Here is an 855-nt window from a genome sequence, read left to right on the forward strand (position 1 = left end):
CCACCCCCTGCCTGGCAACCCCTCACCAACCCGTCCACCCCCCACTCAACCCTGCCTGGCAATCCCTCACCCAGCGCGCCCATTCCCTGCCCGATCCTGCCTGGCAACCCCTCACTGTCCTGACCACCCCCTACCCAACCCTGCCCAGCAATCCCTCACCCGGCCTGCCCATCCCGACCACTCCCCACTCGACCCTGCCTGGCAACGCCTCACCCGGCCTGCCCACCACATTCCCGACCCTGCCTGGCAATCCCTCACCCGGCCCGCCCACCCCCTGCCTGGCAACCCCTCACCAACCCGTCCACCCCCCACTCAACCCTGCCTGGCAATCCCTCACCCAGCCCGCCCATTCCCTGCCCGATCCTGCCTGGCAACCCCTCACTGTCCTGACCACCCCCTGCCCAACCCTGCCTGGCAATCCCTCACCTGGCCCGCCCACCCCCTGCCTGGCAACCCCTCACCAACCCGTCCACCCCCCCGCTCAACCCTGCCTGGCAATCCTTCACCCGGCCCGCCCATTCCCTTTCCGATCCTGCCCAGCAACCCCTCACCCGCCCCGCCCACCCCCTTCCTGGCAATCCCTCACCCAGCCCGCCCACCCACAGCCTGATCCTGCCTGGCAACCCCTCACCGACCTGACCACCCCCTGCCTGACCCTGCCCAGCAATCCCTCACCCGGCCTGCCCATCCCGACCACTCCCCACTCGACCCTGCCTGGCAACGCCTCACCCGGCCTGGCCACCACATTTCCGACCCTGCCTGGCAATCCCTCACCCAGCCTGCCCACCCCCACCCACCCCCTGCCCGGCAACCCCTCACCGACCCACCCACCTCCTGCTTGACCCTGCCCAGCAA

General features: G+C 70.2%; 1 protein-coding gene across 1 annotated transcript in view; it reads left to right on the forward strand.

Moving 5' to 3' along the window:
• SLC12A9 (solute carrier family 12 member 9) overlaps positions 1 to 855 on the forward strand; it is a 38,997-nt gene that overhangs the window by 6,410 nt on the left and 31,732 nt on the right. The window lies entirely within an intron of this gene.

This window comes from Terrapene carolina, unplaced genomic scaffold (assembly GCF_002925995.2).
Source record: "Terrapene carolina triunguis isolate 2854851 unplaced genomic scaffold, T_m_triunguis-2.0 Scaffold88, whole genome shotgun sequence".
NCBI lineage: Eukaryota > Metazoa > Chordata > Testudines > Emydidae > Terrapene > Terrapene triunguis.